The following is a 6,675-nucleotide window of genomic DNA, read 5'->3' as shown; positions in this document are numbered from 1 at the left end:
TCTGGAAACATCCCCCAGGCTGTGGCTAAGCCATGTCTCCGCAATATCCTTTCTTTCAGGAGTGCTAGTTCTGCAAGGTTCGCAGGAGAGCTTCTGTAAAGTTTGGAAGGTAGGAGACGAGATACTGGCAGAAGTAAGGCTGTGAGACCGGGCGTGAGTCGTGCTTCGGTAGCTCAGTTGGTAGAGCACTTGCCCGCGAAAGGCAAAGGTCCCGAGTTCGAGTCTCGGTCGGGCACACAGTTTTAGTCTGCCAGGAAGTTTCATACCAGCGCACACTCCGCTGCAGAGTGAAAATCTCATTCTGGAAACATCCCCCAGGCTATGGCTAAGCCATGTCTCCGCAATATCCTTTCTTTCAGGAGTGCTAGTTCTGCAAGGTTCGCAGGAGAGCTTCTGTAAAGTTTGGAAGGTAGGAGACGAGATACTGGCAGAAGTAAGGCTGTGAGACCGGTCGTGAGTCGTGCTTCGGTAGCTCAGTTGGTAGAGCACTTGCCCGCAAAAGGCAGAGGTCCCGAGTTCGATTCTCGGTCGGGCACACAGTTTTAATCTGCCAGGAAGTTTCATATCAGCGCACACTCCGCTGCAGAGTGAAAATCTCATTCTGGAAACATCTCCCAGGCTGTGGCTAAGCCATGTCTCCGCAATATCCTTTCTTTCAGGAGTGCTAGTTCTGCAAGGTTCGCAGGAGAGCTTCTGTAAAGTTTGGAAGGTAGGAGATGAGATACTGGCAGAAGTAAGGCTGTGAGACCGGGCGTGAGTCGTGCTTCGGTAGCTCAGTTTGTAGAGCACTTGCCCGCGAAAGGCAAATGTCCCGAGTTCGAGTCTCGGTCGGGCACACAGTTTTAATCTGCCAGGAAGTTTCATATCAGCGCACACTCCGCTGCAGAGTGAAAATCTCATTCTGGAGTCTTAACTAATTTTTTCTTTCAGAATACGAGGCGATTGATGCAGGCTGTCAGACAGAACTACACATCTTAGTTTTAGTGATGCAATATGCTAGAAATAAGAAACTCTATACTATGAATAGTTATATGAAGTAAATGGTAATATGAATAATGGATAATGAAGTGTCTTTTTGCAGATGATAATGAATGGTGGTGAATAGTTTATGAAGAATATGCTAATATGAAAAATGAAGTTTTTCTTTGCAGGTGAAGATAGTACTGAAGTTATGGTAATATCAATAATGAAGTTTTTATTTGCAGATGAGAATAATGATGAAGTTTATATATTTACTATTAGTTAAGAGGTACTATGCAGTTATTTAAGTATTTGTTGCAGTTCGTTTTGACAGTATGTCTTATATCGCATGGTATAATGGCTGAATGTTTTGGAAAGGACAGCTAGAGTACATACATATTGAGTACACATTTCATTACCTGTTAATTCGAAGTTCATTACTTTTCAGCATAATATACGTTTCTTCTTTCAGCTTAATAATCCATTTTGTATTTTTTCCAGGAGAAGCTATTCATGAAATTAATGTGCTATAAGCAGGTTGTCATTAAACCTGTTCTAGCACTTGCATTATTTTTACCCATTTGTGTGTGTCATTCATGAATGTGATCACATATACTCTACTTGTTTCATAACCTTGCTACAGCTGACTCATGACGAATGACGTTACCTATCCTCATTTGTAGCAATAAGTCAAAAGCAAATATTTTCAAGCCCCAGCAATTAATTACCGATCCCAACGCAATGCATTGCTAGCACAAAAAAAATGTACTACCAGTCCCAAGTAATGCTACTAGTTTAAGTGAGTTCTGAGTAATACTGAATGATGTTTTCTAACCACAGACCTTGAGTAATAGTTACAGTGTGTTACATTTAAAATATGTCCTATGTCACTTGAATGATGAGTTCTGAGTATTAGTGAATGATATTTTGTAACAATGCATAAATGCTATGCCAATAATTTCTGTAAATAATATTTTGTTATACTCTATAAATGCTATGCCAATAATTAACTCTCATTTTGAATGATGGCTTCTGATGGTCTGTCACTGGCCAAAGAGTGCCAATAATTATTTTAAATATGCCATATGTCACTTGAATGATGAAAAATGTTTTCTAATATTCAATACTTGCTATATGTTTAGTAACTGGCCAATGAGTGCCAATGATTGTTTTAAATATGTCATATGTCACTTGAATGATGACAAATGTTTTGTAATATTCAATACTTGCTATTTGTTTAGTAACTGGCCAATGAGTGCCAATGATTACTATAACTAGGTGAATTATGTTAATACTATGCCATTCATTAGCTCCTGTTTTGAATGATGACTTTTGATGGTTTGTAACTGGCCAATGAGTGCCAATGATTACTATAACTAGATGAATTATGTAAATGGTATGCCATTAATGATGTATAAAAATGGTTTGTAACTGGCCAGTGAGTGCCAATGTTCACTGTAATCAGATGATTTATGAACATTATTCTGTAATACTTCATACATAGTAGACAAGTGTTCAGTAACTAGGCAATGAGTGCCAACACTTAGTCAAATCGGTTGATAAACTAGTGTAATTCTCAATGATGACTAGCATGAGACTTTATGTCCTTCACCTTTTGACCTAATTACCAGAAATTACTGTCTATCCTTATGATCATGGAGCACTATATTTGGTATCTGCACTAATTCTACGTTGGTGAATGAGTGTGGTGTTGACACATCATAGTGTCCACCACCTTGAACAATGGAGATGTTATTACGGTTCCACTGTTTGGTGTACCTAATGTACTACCAAAATGATAACATGGAATATTAATACAACATTTTGAGAGGCACCCACATGCCTTGCTCATACTGTGGCATCAAGCAGTCAGGCCTGCAAGATGAGTGGTCTGCCAAGCGAGTGGATTCATTCTTAGTTATCGAGTAATATTAGCTCTAGTACTCTCACTTAAGTTACAAGTTATCCTCCTATATGATTACTACGCAACGGAAACGCATATCTGACTATCAGTGATTTACAGAACTCTGACTGTACACTACGCACTGGCAGTACCACATTTTCTTTTTGTCTTTTATTTGACGGCTTTTATTAACACGTGGCCATCCCACTGAATATGAATGGCGCACACATTACAAATTCGGGACATTATGACAACATACAATTTGAAGGAATAGTCTACCAATCTCTTTCTTTTCACTATCTGATTTATTCCGATAAATTCCCTAACCTAAACACACAAATTCTATAGCCTACAACAATAACATATGAGAAATTCCGCCCAGTGGGCATGGCTTTACATTAGTGAATCTCTATATTATGGTCTCGTAATTTATTTAACGCTACAGTGCACTTTCTGGATAGGTTGGTGGATCTTTTATTATACCTCACACTTCGACTCTCACAATCATCATCACGAAACTTTCCTCCAGACCGAGCGGTACAGATGGAACAAGCATAACCCACTAATCTTTTGAAACTACTTCGCTACACACCCATGGAAACCACACATACCCAAATTACATGACATACACCATACAACAATATGAAATACTACACAGAGAATGGTTACAACATTATCACTTTCAGCTTTCCCACTTCAATTAATATTGATCCCAGTTTCACACGACACTGCCCCACTTTGTAATTCTACTTTCCTACTGTGAACTCTGGAGGTAAATGCACGTCTTCCTGTGCAATGCAAGCCATGTGGCGTTGCTGGATAGACGGCCGACTCACCTTGCTCCTCTCTCAGAGTTTGAATCTAGCGTCACACGCATAGTAATATTAATGTATTCATCACACACGCGAGTCCTCAACTGATGCCATGGACGAGTACTTCTCTTTATCCTTTGTCTCATACACAGATTGAGACTCACACAGTACTCACCACGTGGAAGTACTCGTCTCTTATTTCAAGTCCTGCACACGCCATTTCTTAAATATTTCAACTTATGGTACACACGCTATTTCTTAAATATTTCAACTTATTGTACACACGCTAGTAATTCAACTTAACTTAAGCACACGGAAGTATTTCAACTTATTGCTACACGTGGTTTCTTTGTGACCGTTGGTCACTTCCGAAGATTACTACAATCCCATTAATATTACCTGCCTGACCTTTAATTCTCCCCACAAAAGTTCCTGAAATAGAGAAATTATTATTTCAAACTACTCTCAAATATTCCACATGCATACCATGCCTCCACTCTTTCGTCATTACGGTGCACATCTAAAACAGGTGTTAACAGCACAGGATCCAGCGGCAGAGTGCCTAAAACATGGCCGTTTTCGAGGTCCTCTCCACCTCTGCTGAAGTGGGGGAGCACCTTACTACCCTATTGGCCAGCTACATTTCAGGCACTCAAAGCTCTGGTAAATTTCATCTCTTTGGTCCCACCAAAGGTGGCCAAAGGATCGACTCAAAGATGATCATATATTCACATTCACTATCTGTGGTTAGCAGACGACCATACATTCATTCATTTCAAAAGATCTCACCAAACTGGATGTAGGGATTTATTTTGTGGGAGTGCACATATGATAAATTAAATAAATAAATTGTCATTCATTTCTACACTGGTATCCGGCTTCGCTGTATTAATTGAAATTGAGTTATTTTACAAAAAAAATGTGTTGTTTTGACAAAAATAATGAAGTATGTTGTACCTATTTTCAATGTCGGGCGGTACTGTACCCTTTCAATTTCAGTGTCTTCAGGGAAGAGAACTTCAGATTGTCTCACTTGGTGTTGTGCTTCTGTAGAAAGATATGGACTTTCAGTGCAGCTATGTGCAACCTAATGTGCTACAACCATGATGCAATCCTTCCCTTTCCTATCCTAGTTCTAGTAAAATGGTAAAAAAAGTACTACAGTGCATATGCACTTTATGTCATTTGTTAATATGTTTTGTACTCATTGCGTATACATTTTGTCATGGCTTGATATGTTCTGTGCTACAGTATGTATGCACTTTATGTCATTTGTTAATATGATTTGTACTCATTGCGTATACATTTTGTCATTGTTTGATATGTTCTGTACTATAGTGTGTATGCACTTTATGTCATTTGTTAATATGATCTGTACTAATTGCGTATACATTTTGTCGTTGCTTGATATGTTCTGTACTCAGTGCATGTGCACTATATTTCATTTCATGTTATGCACTTATATAGATGTATATACTCTATGACTGTCAACTTAATTAATTAAGTAGATTTTAGAAAAATTTGTTGCTCATGGCAAGTCCAATTGACTCACCATCGCTGTCAAATTTTTGACCCCCCCCCCCCTCCCAGTGGTAGGTTATGTCAGAGGTATGTGCTGCCTGCGATATGTAAGCTATAAGAGAATCTGAGACCAAAGAGCAGTGTTGACTGCAGTACGAACTGTGTAGCAGTAGCAGTAAGTTGTTGCTAGCGGGCAGTCGCCTGCCTGCGCTTGTCAGTCCTGTCTGGTGTATCATGTTGGCTGGGCCGGTCGCGGTGCAGCGATGCCGGAGCCTGAGTATTATTGTATAAGGTAAAAAGCAGCCTCGCGCATATCTAGTAATGTTATGTGAAATCCCACGTAAATCTTTTAAAAATGTCCTAACAATAATCTTCGTGATATAAAGTAATTTCTAAAAAAAACATTCATTTCAATTTAAAGAATTTACTAATTTCTTCAATCCATGATCATTTCTATTGTTGCAAAAGAAAAATCAGTTGCTTCTTTTCATAAATGACAAATCTATCGGCCAGCATTGCACAGAGCTGTCCCGGAAAATTTTTATATAGTAGCAGATATATTCGCCGTTTTTATTGAGGTAAGAATTTTTCCTTTTTTTATTCAGAATGATATTACAGGGCCATGACGCAGCGCTGCTGTCGTCCAAATTCTACCAGGTTACTGAATTTATTTTTTGTTACGAGGTTTAGGAATTTTTCTGTTTCGAGCTTACATTAAATGAGAAAACAATTTTGTGTGTACATTAAATGTGAATGGATTTCTGTACGGAGGTTATAAATGGAAACCAATTTTGTTCTGAGGTTACGCAAAAATTAGAGTCACTATCAATATTATTTATTATTTATTATTTTTTTATTATTATTTTTTGTGGGGAGGTTACAGTGTGTGAGATCCTTAGGTTAGTTCGGTTTAAGTAGTTCTTAGTTCTAGGAGACTGATGACCTCAGAAGTTAAGTCCCATAGTGCTCAGAGCCATTTTTGAACGGGAAGTGCCCTTTACGTTTTGATGTGTGATTTTGGTAGTATCAAAGTATACGACTTAAATGACCATACCTTACGACTGCACTGACGTAGGAGCTAACATTTATTGTACCACAAGTGACCATAGAATTACGTGATGTAAATTTTAACTTGATACTCCAGCTACTGAGAAAAGGTGTCTTAATAGACACACTGATAACAAATAACAAAAAAAGAAAGGTTATCGTATGATAAAGTACCAATTAAGAATTTTCGAATGCTTTCCTTTTGTTGAACTGTGAAACCTTTTTTCTTGCCAAATTTGATGATTCAAGATTTTGATGAGTGAGTTAAAAGGTCTCAAAACATGTGACATAAACAGCCGTATCTTTTGGGTACATTGGCTAGTTGATTTCATTTATTGCACCGCCAAGTGACAACAGACATTAGTATGTGACATAGACTGCGGCTTGGTAGGTTTAGTGTTCCTGGGAAAAATCGGGCTTCACAGACGGAAG

General features: G+C 38.4%; 1 non-coding gene across 1 annotated transcript; it reads left to right on the top strand.

Moving 5' to 3' along the window:
* The first annotated feature begins 461 nt into the window (after positions 1-461).
* On the top strand, positions 462-536 carry Trnal-caa (transfer RNA leucine (anticodon CAA)). The gene has a single exon. It is a non-coding gene; the product is annotated as a tRNA-Leu (tRNA).
* The last annotated feature ends 6,139 nt before the right edge of the window (positions 537-6,675 follow it).

Source organism: Schistocerca cancellata, chromosome 6, assembly GCF_023864275.1.
Source record: "Schistocerca cancellata isolate TAMUIC-IGC-003103 chromosome 6, iqSchCanc2.1, whole genome shotgun sequence".
Classification (NCBI taxonomy): domain Eukaryota; kingdom Metazoa; phylum Arthropoda; class Insecta; order Orthoptera; family Acrididae; genus Schistocerca; species Schistocerca cancellata.
This window is presented reverse-complemented; position numbering and strand designations above follow the sequence as displayed.